Raw genomic sequence first — 16,527 nt, forward strand, 5'->3', positions numbered from 1 at the left:
CTAACATGAGAGATAAGTGCCATTTTATTTCTTTCATTATCAGATTCATCTTTTATAGAAATATATACCATTTCATCTTCACTCTTATCAAAATATTTAGCCATAAAATAAGATTTCTTACCTTTGTCCTTGCAGTCCTTATAGTTCTTGAATTTCTTCTTGCCTTTGAACTTATTTCCTTTATTTTCATCTTTGTCTTCTCTATTTGGGCATCTCGTAGCAATGTGACCAACTTCTTCACAAGAAAAACATATTAGAGGAATCTTACCTTTTAACTTTCCTCTACCTTTGAAATATTTCATTGCAAGTAGGGCTTCAACAACTTTAAGATCACTATCTGAACTTTATTCCTCTTCTTCACTTTTTGATTGATTGGCTTTTGATTTCTTACCCCTTTTCTTGAGTGAAAGGTTAGCTTTAAATGCAGACTCAATACCTTTGGAACTAGGGACATAGTTATCATAGTTATCCAACTCAAAAGTTCTCAATCTTCCAACTAGAGCATCCAAAGTTATATTACTATTTGGATCACATCTCATTTCTTGAATAGTAGACATTCTAATTGCATAGATAGGAAGAAGGGTTCTGAGTACCTTTCTTACAACTATTTTGTCATCAATGTCTCATCTTGATGCTTTCATTATGGTCACACTTGTTTTAATTCGCTGAATATATTTTGCAATCTTTTCATCATCTCTCATCTTCATCTGATCAACCTCTGAGACTTTTGGCTTTATCTTTTCTTAAATTATCATCTCCTCCATAGATGGCTTTCAGTTTGATCCACATATCATAAGCTGAAGTGAAACTTTTGACTTCATCAAAGTTAGCATAATTAAGAGCAGAAGCAATGTTAATCACCATGATATTATGATTTTTCTTTTCAGCAATTTCTTCATCTAATAATGTTCCAATAGGAGTCTTGTATCCACTATCAAGATATTTACAACCTGAATCATTGATAGTCACCAAAAGTAACCTCATAAGTCCTTTTCATGTTGTAAAGTTATCTTGGTTCAACTTGAGAATCTCTCTTCTATAAGACATCCCAATCTTTAGCTTAGGTCATTGAAACCTTCTTTGCAAGCACCAAAAGCTCTAATACCAATTGTTGGAAATATAAGAGGAGTAACTTAGAGGGGAGGAGTGAATCAAATACCACAAAATATAACATGGATCCCTTTCTATCATACAAATCAAAACTTAGTGTAAACAGAACTCTGTTGTAACTCAAGAAATATACATACACTCGGTTTACACTAACAAATGTTGTAACTCGGTAAACAATGAAATAACTCAAAAAATTCTTATCATGAAAATCTTAAAATATTATCTGTGATTGATCTTACTTTTACTTAGTTGCATACACAAAAGAAATAGCATGAACACAATTGACACCAAGATTTAACGTGGAAACCCAATTTGAGAAAAACCACCAATTGCAACTAGTTACTAATTTTTCACTCTTCTGAAGTGAGCCTTGTTAGGAGCCAACCCTATTAAAGGTTACAAAACACATTTTTAGGTATGACCCTATTAGAGGATTTAATCACCTTGTTAGGAATGGCCTTGTTAGAGGTCTTTAGACAATTCAATAGAAATGTCACCTTGTTAGAGGATTTACAAATAGCTATTAAGAAAACTTTGTTAAGAGATTTAGATCACTACTACAATGGTTGGAGAGTAACAATGAGATGACCTAATTTCTGATGCAACTAAATTGCTGATCACAAATCTCAATTTTAGCTTGTATACTTGATCCTTCGTGATCGAATGTATCTTTGCATCTCAACAAGGATATTTTTCTCATCCTTCTAATTCACTTCCTCTAAGTATCATCAAATCTTCAATTATGTTCCAAACATTCACTCCTCAACTTGACCTTGTATTTATATCTTACACATTGTCAAGTTGGCTTAAATACAACTTAGAATAATTAATATTCATTTCCTCAATCAATTAGAACCAACAAACAATTCAATTGAACTCAATATGCCAAAACAAGAAAATCCTTCATTAGCCAACCCTGATCAATAGATACTAACTCAAAGTTGTTTTCTTGTGTTAACCAAGTGAACTCAATTAACACTACATATTCACAAAGTTCCTTTGATAACCAACTAAGCTTGGTTAACACTAGTTCCATCCAACATTTCTTTCATTTGCCGAGTGAGCTCAATTAACACTCAACTTCTGCAAACTTTCCTTTATCTCTCGAGTAAACTTGGTAGACACTATATTTTGAACTAGGCAAACTCTGAAATTCTCAGAAGACACAGGAAACTATCTTCAATTCTTGAGTGAGCTCGGCATACACTAACTGGCAATGATGTGACATTTTGTATACCATCAAAAAAAATACACAATTAATCAATTGTTTCCAACATATGCCTTCATCACCTTTTAAATCAAACTTCCCATTCCTTGCATCTTTATGAATATAAACCCTACTTCCAAATATTTTGAAATAACTTACATCTAGTGTATGACTATACCAGAGTTCATATGGTTTCTTGTCTATTACTTTTTTCATCTAAACTCAGTTGAGGGTAATACCAAAAATTTTCTAAAATTTGATATGTTTGAATTTTTTAGCATCAACATTTCGGATCACACATTGTGATCCATCATTAGGATGAAGAGAAAGAGAATAGAAAAATAAGTGGATCTAATGATGGATCACTGTGTGTGATTGGAAATGTTGATACTAAAAAATTCAAACACAATCAAATTTCAGAAAAATTCTGATATTGCTAATGGATTGTGGAAATCAAATGACACTAATCAGTTGAGGGTGTAAACAACAATACTTGTAGCCTTACTCCAAAATATTTGTGCAACTCATTTTTCAATCAGTAATGTTATAGCACAATAAACAATGGATATGTTTCTTTTATCTGCAATCTCATTATGTTGTGGTGTCCTTAGTGTAGATAGTTATCTCTTAATTCTATTCTCAACACAAAAGTTGGAGAATTCATCAAACATAAACTCACCACCTCTATTAGATATCAAATGTTTCACTTGTTTACCATTTTCTTTTTCAACTCTTTCCTCATACCACTAGAACATTTGAAAAGCATTAGATTTGAACTTTAAAAACATAACTATTATTATTCTAGAATAATCATCAACAAATGGTATGAAATATTGTTCGCATAGTAACTCTCAACTTTCATAGGATCACACAAATCTATATGTACTACCTCGAGAATGTCATTAGATGAATGTTTCTTACTTGAAAAACTAGACTAGACATCTTACCACGTTTGTAATGCCCCGCCAAGGGATCCAAAGAATTTCACTAAGTTTGCCAAACAAATTTTTTCTTTTTAAACATGAAAGTAAAACCATACAAAACACTTGCGGAAGCAACTGTAACATCCAACTAAAAATAACATAACATAACATATTATATTCTTTAAAGATCCCTTAACGTTGAATTACTTCTAATCATAACTTATTCATCTAACATTACATCCTTAACAATGAAATAACAAGGATACATCCAATGTACTTAAACAATATACAAGTGTCCTTTTAGATTGCTCAATCATCCACTATACATGACATATGGTATGAAAAGCTTAAAAGAATAAACATCCATGTAAATAAAGTACATCATCATCCAATATTAATCCATGATGCATTTAAAGTAAATAAAACCATAAACATTACATGATACATCATCATTATGAAGATATAAACATCCATCATAAAAGATAACCATATATTACAAACATAACTAACTAAGTGCACGGTTCCTCCCAACCGTAAATAGCATCATTAGACCATCATGGGTCCTAGCCATCCCTCCGTGCATAACATTTCAAAGCACCGAAGAGATCATCGGCTATAAACATAGTAGGAATGTCACTCCTAAAAACATCCTACTAACATGCAAAATAAAGCATAAGATATCATCATCTAACATATGCAAATCATCAATGTAAGAACATACTAGTAAATACATCCATCATAAGGTATATAGTCTATCATAATGATCCAAGAACATAATGAAGATAAATACCAACCAAGAATACTCCAGCCACGGTGTCTCAATGGATCTCAAATGATAAGAGTGATAAAACACTACCACCCGACCGCGTGGAACCTAAGTGGTCCACTCCCACCGTGCTGAGGAGATAATCTCAAGTCCCAAACAGGATATCAAAACCACAAAGCATAAAATCTCTTAAGTCCAGGAATCCTAAAATTACACTAACTCAAAGGTCCCATTCACACAAAATCGACATCTAATTCCCAAAGACACACAATGACATGTAGGAAACCTACTCTGCAAGCGGGAAAGTGTCATCGCATTTATCTCGTACAAGTTACCCTGGCAATTAGTTAAACTCCACGGGTCCATACAGATCTCATGCGGCCACTAATATTCTCTCATACTGACGAGGCATACTATGGAATGCAAGGTCGCAACCATGCATCTCACTACTCCCATCCTAGCTTGTACAAGTGCTCAAGGCATGGGCGAGAACATCCAAAACAATTATCTTTTTAGGTTCATTTAATCCCCATTTAGTGTGTAAATGTTATCACTTATTAACCAAACTTACAATGAGTTATCCTGGCAGCCACTTAGGGCTCCGGCCCCCATTGCAAACCACTTCCCGACACTACAAGTAGATTACCTACCCTAATGCTCATGGAATCATAAATCACCACAGTCCTGTACAAGCAACTGTAAAGAAAATTCAAAATATAATCCATAAAAAGAATCATCAAATATCCACAATATAAGCATCAAATATCCATAATAAGAATCATCAAATCTCCAAGATAAGAATCATCAAAATCTCCATGATAAAATCATCATAAAAGCATCAAATCTCCATGAGCAATATCCATAAAAAATCATGACCACAACAGTTCTCTATTGGCAACTGAAGGCATCACTGATAATCATAAGTATCCATTGGTTCTCAATAAACAAAATATATCATCACATCCATTGGTTCTTAACAAGCAACCTAGAATATCTCAAAATCATACTGATTGAAGACTCCAAAATGGTTGAGTCAAACATGTCACAACACGACATCATAAAAAAATAAATAAACATTTTAGTCCCATCATGGTGACTAGAAAATAATCCAAGGATAACTGATCGATGACTCAAAAATGATTAGCTCAGGTATCTCATACACATATATCTCAGCTCCACACATGAAGACTGATTAACAAATACAAACATTTCATAGAGCATACAATCACATAACCATGGTTGGGCTTATAAAGATCGAGACCAAATAAGATCAACATGCCAACACATCTCATAACCCCCGAGCCTCTGGTAACAACCTAGGACTGGTCAATACTAGTCAACCCAAAAACCCAAAACAAGAAGCATATAGAATACACGATGCAAACACATGTTTTGGTTTACTAAATTCACATAGTTGAATAATGTGTAGGAGTTTCCAGTTTCCATTTTCAAGTATACTTCAAATGTCTAAGTTTCATCATTTGACCTACAAGTCAACCCATTTGTTCTCCGATAGCATTATCTTTCTATTATTAAGAATTACATTCTAAGAATAACTTAAGAATAAATATTCATTATACTGATCATCATTGACCTTAATTAAATTGTTCTCTATTTTAACCATGATTCATATTCTAATTAATTAACTCTCCTTTAATGTTACTACAACTTTCGAGATAACCAAATGATCATTATTCATTTATAAAAGAATCAATTATCAATCATCGAATAAGAAGAATTATAACTTAATTAAAATGGTCAATCTAACCAATCAATTAACATAGATATACCATCCATGACCTATCAACATTCTAATAGTCTTCAATTAGAAATTTAATTGAGTGTTACTAAAGTTTGAGTCTTTTAATTTAATCGTTATCATCGTTGACAACCATATAATATCTAAGGTCATTATTCAAGTCATAAAACTTATCAATTTTGATATCAATATTTCTACAATCTCATTAAAAGAATTATATCAATTAAATCTCTACTACGTAACTTAATTATTAATTAAATCTAATTAACTCTAATTAATTTAATTAATAATTACATATCCAAGGCAACGTTCCAATTAATATCAGTTGACTAATAACTAACTAGAATTCTGTAAGATAAAAGTCAATTATAATTCAATACTCAAATGATCATATTAATAATTCAATAATAATAATTTGTTAATATCTAATAACAAGCTATATTGAGAATCTTATTAATAAATCTATAATGACCACATTCGTCACTCTACAACAATGTTCAGATTTATATTTTAATAATAACAAGTTATAATAAATCCCTAATACCAAGTATTATTGTCTCAAATAAGTTTCCCATATGTATGTTGATTCAGTTAATTGATACTCCTCCAAATTATTAACCAATTCAATTTGATTAATATCTTTTACAATACTTCAATCATTAAATAATCTTTTCTAGATTAACTCTGATCATATTAATTGATAACTATTTAAACTATTTATACTATTATTTATTAATAGTTTGTTAGACCCAACAAACATTAATAAATAATAATCTCATCAAAACTATTATTAATCGATCTAGAGAACTTTACATAAGCTTCATTAGCTAACTCTTAATACCATTAAGGTATATCAATAATTTAGTTAATAATATATAATGTATTAATAACACCATAGTTATTCAAATTATAACAATGTTATAATAGTGACTCCATGACAATTAAATCTTAATCCATTATCATTAAAGTCTCTTCATTTAAAAACATAATATAAAATTACCATCTCTAAATTATTTAATATATATTAAATAGTATAAAATATATAAACTATATTAAAATATTTTTTCTTTTAATTTTCTCTCATTTAAAAATATATTTACTTAGATTGACTAATAATTAATTACACTTCTACTATTTACTAATCTTAATTAAATTTGATTTAATTAGATTAGATAATAAACTATATAAAACTAATGCATATTAATAAGATTCTAATAAGAGAAGTTTGCAATAATATCTTTAATTCATTCCATGCTTTGATATATTATTTTTGTGAAGTTTAAGCATAAAGAACTCTTGATTATGGAAAATGAAAAAATATCTGTCTTTGAATAAAACAGTCTCAGTACGACGGCCATAACTCCGTAATGAACCGTTGGATCGGGCTGAAATTTAAATATGTTGGAATTGGCCAAGTTGTGTCGATTCTGACCGAAGCGATCGAAGAAATTTGATCCCGATAAAAAGTTATGAATGACTGAGTTCGGGTCTATCCAAAAGGCAGCGACATGAGAGTTTGTGATGAATTAAGAATTTTCTCTTAAAATAATTGTTCTTTAAATTTATCCAATAATTTCACTAATGGATTTGGCCATAAATCTTGAAACCATTTTCAAATCTATTTCAATTTGATTCTAATTCGAACCCAAACCCGTTTAGATCTAATTTCTTCCTTAATTGGATCTAGGGTTTTCTACTGAGTTCTCTATCGATTTCTTTTGCAACCAAATAAATACATATCTAGATTCCAATTTAAATTGCAATTTTATTCAAAGAATATAATCGGACACATATAACAAACATGATGAAGACAGGAAGAGAAATGGTGCAAAGAGAATATGTGATTATCACGAGTGCACCTAGACACTGATGCTAATCCCCCATACTTCAGAAGTCCATAGAAAATCCCTTCCTTCTCTGTCATCTGCGATTCTTCCAAGATCCAAGCCAATCGAATCCTCCAAGTGACTAGAAGAGCTAGAAGAAGCATAGTAGCATGTAGGAACATATGGGGATATGAGCTTCTCCAATACATGTAAGCTTTGAAGCTTCCATTTAAAGCTTGTAGCTTGTAGCTTGTGGCTTCCATTCCGCTACTACTTTCGCTTTCATTTTTGCTTGTCCAAACACACTAGGAGAGCCTCTATTTAAAAGCATCTAAGAAGCATCTAGAGTGTCTCTAGAAACAACTAGAAGATAAGCATGACAACCAAGCATGAGTCTTCTTCAACCTTCTAGATAAGGCTTAAGGTTGTAGACACCATGTGCTCAAATAAAATGCTAACTTCTAAGTGTAGACAACTTATGCATTCTTAGAGTGCAAACTCCAGTGTTGTCTACATGACAACTCCCGAGAATTTGTTAACTCCTACGTGAGCAAATAATAAAATAATGTACATTAATTAATATAATATTTAATTTACTCACTCTAATTTAATTTATTTATTTATTAAATCTCATGCACAAACTTTTATAACTCCACTTTTCAATCTTAATATATTTATATTTTAATCACATGAGATCTAGAATCTTTTATTAATTAAAAATATATTTTCTACTTTTAAATTTCATTTTCCAAAACTTAATTGCAAAAATATTTATTAGCTTTAATAATAATATTATTTAGTCATTTATTTAAAAATGAATTCCAAATATATTATTATTAAAATAAATATTGTCACATTCCAAATTTAAACTTTTAACTTTTATTTTCAAATTTAATTATTTCATTTAATTAATTTTCTAATTAATTAAATAAAATAAATATTAAAATATCATATTAATTTTTCATTAAATTAAACCATTAATTAAATCTTTTAATTACGCTTAATTAATAGAAAATACATCAAAGACTCTCAAGGTAAAAATATGAAAACTCATCATAGCCAAAGTACATACAAAATCAAACCAAGGGTTAATATCATGAATTACGTTATCCAATGTATTCGGAGGGTACTCAACTCGGATACTTGTCCTAATTTTTCAATTAGAACAAATGGCTTAAAGGGTTGGGATTTGGACTTGAGAATTTATCTCCCCTCTCTTATCGTTGAGATAGTGTGATAGGGTACGCTCATCCTGGCAATTCAGGGAAGTCGATACTCGGTACCTGCAACCTGCATAAAAACCATGCATGTACAAGCACAATATATACTAAACTAAACAGGCAATGGCAGGAAGTGGTGCATCGTGTAGATCCCGACTAGCAGGTGACTACGACTCCCTTCCTTAATCACATCAGACACGCCATACAAAAATAAATAAGCAAAGCAAACACGCACACCATACACATGCAAGTATGGGGTAAGTATCCATAATAAAACACATATGATAATAAATCATCTTACTAATCATCATTAATAACTAAAAGCAATGTAATAATCATCATCAATAATTGTGAACACTAAAAATAATCATGAAATGTAGAGTTTAAGTAATCTCATCACATAATAAACTAAATCCATAGCACAATATCTGATAATCTCAAAAGAATGTTTCTATCCAACAACATGAAACTAGCTTTAAAAGAGTTCAACAACGATAACAAAATGCGAACTAGGGGCAGGCACTACATCCACTCCCCCTGGGATTAGGCTTACTCCTTGAAGCCTATAAGAATGAAAAACTAAGATATTCACTTTGCGGGTCTCATTGAACTCTTTTTCCTCTGTAGGGAGGAATGATTCTACTGAAAATATTACAACACATTTAGAGCAATATGATTCTGGTTTAATAGTAAACCGAAAACCACATTGATTCAACATTCACTCTTTTAACATCTACTAAAATTTATCCCCTAATACATTCTAAACAAAAGCAACTTAATGCTTGCAAAGATAAACAAAGGTTTGCTACTTTAAAACATAGATAAAATGATACATGTTTTGCAACTAGAATAAGTTTCAATTTTCAGTTTTACCCTCATCTAAGATTAAGTAAAATTTTCAGTTTTGAAAGATAAGTGTTGAAGTATGAAAAATATGCATGTAACAGTTTTAAGTTCTATTTCAGTTCACCTAGTTTTAAGTTTTCAGTTTGAAAAAGATACACATGATAGTTCAAAGTTTTCATTTTGTTCATCTAGTTGATAACTAGTAGCATTCCAATATACCCAAAGCTCCCAATTTGAAACTCGGACTCTGATACCAAATGTAATGCCCCGCCAAGGGATCCAAAGAATTTCACTAAGTTTGTCAAACAAATTTTTTTTTTTTAAAACATGAAAGTAAATCCATACAAAACACTTGCAGAAGCAACGGTAACATCCAACTAAAAATAACATAACATATTATATTCTTTAAAGATCCCTTAACGTTGAATTACTTCTAATCATAACTTATTCATCTAACATTACATCCTTAACAATGAAATAACAAGGATACATCCAATGTACTTAAACAATATACAAGTGTCCTTTTAGATTGCTCAATCATCCACTATACATGACATATGGTATGAAAAGCTTAAAAGAATAAACATCCATGTAAATAAAGTACATCATCATCTAATATTAATCCATGATGCATTTAAAGTAAATAAAACCATAAACATTACATGATACATTATCATCATGAAGATATAAACATCCATCATAAAAGATAACCATATATTACAAACATAACTAACTAAGTGCACGGTTCCTCCCAACCGTAAATAGCATCATTAGACCATCATGGGTCCTAGCCATCCCTCCGTGCGTAACATTCCAAAGCATCGAAGACATCATCGGCTATAAACATAGTAGGAATGTCACTCCTAAAAACGTCCTACTAACATGCAAAGTAAAGCATAAGATATCATCATCTAACATATGCAAATTATCAATGTAAGAACATACCAGTAAATACATCCATCATAAGGTATATCGTCTATCATAATGATCCAAGAACATAATGAAGATAAATACCAACCAAGAATACTCCAGCCACGGTGTCTCAATGGATCTCAAATGATAAGAGTGATAAAACACTACCACCCGACCGCGTGGAACCTAAGTGGTCCACTCCCACCGTGCTGAGGAGATAATCTCAAGTCCCAAACAGGATATCAAAACCACAAAGCATAAATCTCTTAAGTCCAGGAATCCTAAAAGTACACTAACTCAAAGGTTCCATTCACAAAAAATCGACATCTAATTCCCAGAGGCATACAATGACATGTAGGAAACCTACTCTGCAAGCGGAAAAGTGTCATCGCATTTATCTCGTACAAGTTACCCTAGCAATTAGCTAAAATCCACAGGTCCATACAGATCTCATGCAGCCACTAGTATCCTCTCATACTGACGAGACATACTATGGAATGCAAGGTCGCAACCATGCGTCTCACTGCTCCCATCCTAGCGTGTACAAGCGCTAAAGGCATAGGCGAGAACATCCAAAACAATTATCTTTTTAGGTTCATTTAATCCTCATTTAGTGTGTAAATGTTATCACTTATTAACCAAACTTATAATGAGTTATCCTGGTAGCCACTTAGGGCCCCGGCCCCCATTGCAAGCCACTTCCCGACACTACAAGTAGATTACCTACCCTAATGCTCATGGAATCATAAATCACCACAGTCCTGTACAAGCGACTGTAAAGAAAATCCAAAATATAATCCATAAAAATAATCATCAAATATCCACAATATAAGCATCAAATATCCATAATAAGAATCATCAAATCTCCAAGATAAGAATCATCAAAATCTCCATGATAAAATCATCATAAAAGCATCAAATCTCCATGGGCAATATCCATAGAAAATCATGACCACAACAGTTCTTTATTGGCAACTGAAGGCATCACTAATAATCATAAGTATCCATTGGTTCTCAATAACCAAAATATATCATCACATCCATTGGTTCTTAACAAGCAACCAAGAATATCTCAAAATCATACTGATCGAAGACTCCAAAATGGTTGAGTCAAACATGTCACAACACAACATCATCAAAAAATAAATCCACATTTTAGTCCCATCATGGTGACTAGAAAATAATTCAAAGATAACTGATCGATGACTCAAAAATGATTAGCTCAGGTATCTCATACACATACATCTCAGCGTCACACATGAAGACTGATGAACAAATACAAACATTTCATAGAGCATATGATCACATAACCATGGTTGGGCTTATAAAAATCGAGACCAAATAAGATCAACATGCCAACACATCTCATAACCCCCGAGCCTCTGGTAACAACTTAGGACTAGTCAACACTAGTCAACTTAAAAACCCAAAATAAGAAGCATATAGAATACACGATGCAAACACATGTTTTGGTTTACTAAATTCATATAGTTGAATAATGTCTAGGAGTTTCCAGTTTCCATTTTCAAGTATACTTCAAATGTCTAAGTTTCATCATTTGACCTACAAGTCAACCCATTTGTTCCCCGATAGCATTATCCTTCTATTATTAAGAATTACATTCTAAGAATAACTTAAGGATAAATATTCACTATACTGATCATCATTGACCTTAATTAAATTGTTCTTTATTTTAACCATGATCCATATTCTAATTAATTAACTCTCCTTTAATGTTACTACAACTTTCGAGATAACCAAATGATCATTATTCATTTATAAAAGAATCAATTATCAATCTTCGAATAAGAAGAATTATAACTTAATTAAAATGGTCAATCTAACCAATCAATTAACATAGATATACCATCCATGACCTATCAACATTCTAATAGTCTTCAATTAGAAACTTAATTGAGTGTTACTAAAGTTTGAGTCTTTTAATTTAATCGTTATCATCGTTGACAACCATATAATATCTAATGTCATTATTCAAGTCATAAAACTTATCAATTTTGATATCAATATTTTTACAATCTCATTAAAAGAATTATATTAATTAAATCTCTACTACGTAACTTAATTATTAATTAAATCTAATTAACTCTAATTAATTTAATTAATAATTACATATCCAAGGCAACGTTCCAATTAATATCAGTTGACTAATAACTAACTAGAATTCTGTAAGATAAAAGTCAACTATAATTCAATACTCAAATGATCATATTAATAATTCAATAATAATAATTTGTTAATATCTAATAACAAGCTATATTGAGAATCTTATTAATAAATCTATAATGACCACATTCGTCACTCTACAATGTTCACATTTATATTTTAATAATAACAAGTTATAATAAATCCCTAATACCAAGTATTATTGTCTCAAATAAGTTTCCCCTATGTATGTTGATTCAATTAATTGATACTCCTCCAAATTATTAACCAATTCAATTTGATTAATATCTTTTACAATACTTCAATCATTAAATAATCTTTTCTAGATTAACTCTGATCATATTAATTGATAACTATTTATACTATTATTTATTAATAGTTTGTTAGACCCAACAAACATTAATAAATAATAATCTCATCAAAACTATTATTAATTGATCTAGAGAACTTTACATAAGCTTCATTAACTAACTCTTAATACCATTAAGGTATATCAATAATTTAGTTAATAATCTGTAATGTATTAATAACACCATAGTTATTCAAATTATAACAATGTTATAACAGTGACTCCATGACAATTAAATCTTAATCCATTATCATTAAAGTCTCTTCATTTAAAAACATAATATAAAATTACTATCTCTAAATTATTTAATATATATTAAATAGTATAAAATATGTAAATTATATTAAAATCTTTTTTCTTTTAATTTTCTCTCATTTAAAAATCTATTTACTTAGATTGACTAATAATTAATTACACTTCTTCTACTATTTACTAATCTTAATTAAATTTGATTTAATTAGATTAGATAATAAACTATATAAAACTAATGCATATTAATAAAATTCTAATAAGAGAAGTTTGCAATAATATCTTTAATTCATTCCATGCTTTGATATATTATTTTTGTGAAGTTTAAGCATAAAGAACTCTTGGTTATGGGAAATGAAGAAATATCTGTCTTTGAATAAAACAGTCTCAGTATGACGGCCATAACTCCGTAATGAACCGTTGGATCGGGCTGAAATTTAAATATGTTGGAAAGGGTTAAGTTGCGCCAGTTCTGACCGAAGCGATCGAAGAAATTCGATCCCGATAAAAAGTTATGAATGACTGAGTTCGGATCTATCCAAAAGGCAACGACATGACAGTTTGTGATGAATTAAGAATTTCCTCTTAAAATAATTGTTCTCTAAATTTATCCAATAATTTCACTAATGAATTTGGCCATAAATCTTGAAACCATTTTCAAATCTATTTCAATTTGATTCTAATTCGAATCCAAACCCGTTTAGATCTAATTTCTTCCTTAATTGGATCTAGGGTTTTCTACTGAGTTCTCTATTGATTTCTTTTGCAACCAAATAAATACATATGTAGATTTCAATTTAAATTGCAATTTCATTCATGGAATATAATCGGACACATATAACAAACATGATGAAGACAGGAAGAGAAATGGTGCAAAGAGAATATGTGATTATCACGAGTGCACCTAGACACTGATGTTAATCCCCCATGCCTCAGAAGTCCATAGAAAATCCCTTCCTTCTCTGTCATCCGCGATTCCTCCAAGATCCAAGCCAATCGAATCCTCCAAGTGACTAGAAGAGCTAGAAGAAGCATAGTAGCATGTAAGAACATATGGGCATATGAGCTTCTCCAATACATGTAAGCTTTGAAGCTTCCATTTAAAGCTTGTAGCTTGTAGCTTCCATTAAGCTTGTAGCTTGTGGCTTCCATTCCGTTACTACTTCCGCTTTCATTTTTGCTTGTCCAAACACACTAGGAGAGCCTCTATTTAAAGGCCTCTAAGAAGCATCTAGAGTGTCTCTAGAAACAACTAGAAAATAAGCATGACAACCAAGCATGAGTCTTCTTCAATCTTCTAGATAAGGCTTAAGGTTGTAGACACCATGTGCTCAAATAAAATGCTAACTTCTAAGTATAGACAACTTATGCATTCTTAGAGTGCAAACTCCAGTGTTGTCTACATGACAACTCCCGAGAATTTGCTAACTCCTATGTGAGCAAATAATAAAATAATGCACATTAATTAATATAATATTTAATTTACTCACTCCAATTTAATTTATTTATTTATTAAATCTCATGCACAAACTTTTATAACTCTACTTTTCAATCTTAATATATTTATATTTTAATCACATGAGATCTAGAATCTTTTATTAATTAAAAATATATTTTCTACTTTTAAATTTCATTTTCCAAAACTTAATTGCTAAAATATTTATTAGCTTTAATAATATTATTATTTAGTCATTTATTTAAAAATGAATTCCAAATATATTATTATTAAAATAAATATTGTCATATTCCAAATTTAAACTTTTAACTTTTATTTTCAAATTTAATTATTTTATTTAATTAATTTTCCAATTAATTAAATAAAATAAATATTAAAATATCATATTAATTTTTTATTAAATTAAACCATTAATTAAATCTTTTAATTAGGCTTAATTAATAGAAAATACATCAAAGACTCTCAAGGTGAAAATATGAAAACTCATCATAGCCAAAGTACATACAAAATCAAACCAAGGGTTAATATCACGAATTACGTTATCCAATGTATTCGGAGGGTACTCAACTCGAATACTTGTCCTAATTTTCCAATTAGAACAAATGGCTTAAAGGGTTGGGATTTGGACTTGAAAATTTATCTCCCCTCTCTTATCGTTGAGATAGTGTGATAGGGTACGCTCATCCTAGCAATTCAAGGAAGTCGATACCCGGTACCTACAATCTGCATAAAAACCATGCATGTACAAGCACAATATATACTAAATTAAACATGCAATGGCAGGAAGTGGTGCATCGTGTAGATCCCGACTAGCAGGTGACTACGACTCCCTTCCTTAACCACATCAGACACGCCATACAAAAATAAATACGCAAAGCAAACACGCACACCATACACATGCAAGTATGGGGTAAGTATCCATAATAAAACACATATTATAATAAATCATCTTACTAATCATCATCAATAATTGTGAACACTAAAAATAATCATGAAATGTAGAGTTTAAGTAATCTCATCACATAATAAACTAAATCCATAGCACAGTATCTGATAATTTCAAAAGAATGTTGCTATCCAACAATATGAAACTAGCTCTAAAAGAGTTCAACAACGATAACAAAATGCGAACTAGAGGCAGGCACTACAACGTTGAGATTGCTTAAACATGGCATTTTCAGGTTTTTGCAAGTTCGGTAAGCCTCTCACTTTCTTCTTTCTACTCACTTGGACAATATTCTCAAAATTTATATGACGCAGTATCTTATGCCATAACCATGCATCTTCAATTTTAACAAATAAACATGTACTGATAGTAAGAATTAGGTAAAACAAGTTAGCTTTAGTTTTCTTTCTAGTACTACTAAAGTTTTTATCATCATTGTAGATCTTTACCTTCCTATTCTAAAATTCCAACTTGTGACCTGCATTATTCAAATGTACAACACTTAATAAATTGTATTTTAGTCCTTGAACTCAATAAGCATCATCACGTCTGATTTTATCATTTAGCATCAATGTTCCTCTACCTTTCACATGACATGGAACATCATTTCCATGTTTAAAAGTTTTATCTTCGTATTCTTTTAGCTTATCAAACTTATTAATATCACTAGTCATGTGATGTGAACATCCACTATCAATAATCCATGTATCACTTTTACCAACATGAGACATGTAAGCTTTTCTTGCCCATACCTTTCATCTTTTGTATCTTCTT

Source organism: Cupressus sempervirens, chromosome 5 (genome assembly GCF_028749045.1).
Source record: "Cupressus sempervirens isolate cs-2001-9-10 chromosome 5, ASM2874904v1, whole genome shotgun sequence".
NCBI classification, from domain to species: domain Eukaryota; kingdom Viridiplantae; phylum Streptophyta; class Pinopsida; order Cupressales; family Cupressaceae; genus Cupressus; species Cupressus sempervirens.